Here is a 603-nt window from a genome sequence, read left to right as displayed (position 1 = left end):
GAACATATATAATTTCACATAGTGTAAACACAATATACAATCGTTGATATTAAAAAAAATTAAGGTTTTATTCCAATTTACATTTTTCAATCTAATGATAATAAAATGACTACCTGAAACTAGCACACTTAAAATAAGCAACAGAGGTGAGGGTAGATGCTGCTGAATAAACATAACTTGAGAGTACATGCAGTTACATAAAAAACTATTTGGAATTCATATATATATTTTTTTTCACACACAATGTTGTGAAACTAAACCTCACATCTATTACAAAATACAAATACATGCTGCTGATCACATTTTTTGATTCCAGGCATTTTGGAATTTGATATGTATCTACACATCTTATTCTAATGGCTTTGCATAACAGGGTGTGAGATCAGATTAACACAAAAGCATCACTTTCATTATTAAAAAACTGTTGTTCATGTCTTAAACATTATATTATTGAATAATACATTGCTATTAATCTATCACTGAAGAATTCTAGTTACCTGAAATGCAGAGAGCTGTTAAGATTAAATAGTTACAAAATAAAAACTATCAAAGGTATGTTGTTAAAAATTAACCCTTTGCCGATGGGTGACTTCCCGATGCGCA

Source organism: Penaeus monodon, chromosome 29 (assembly GCF_015228065.2).
Source record: "Penaeus monodon isolate SGIC_2016 chromosome 29, NSTDA_Pmon_1, whole genome shotgun sequence".
Taxonomy (NCBI): Eukaryota; Metazoa; Arthropoda; class Malacostraca; order Decapoda; family Penaeidae; genus Penaeus; species Penaeus monodon.
This window is presented reverse-complemented; position numbering follows the sequence as displayed.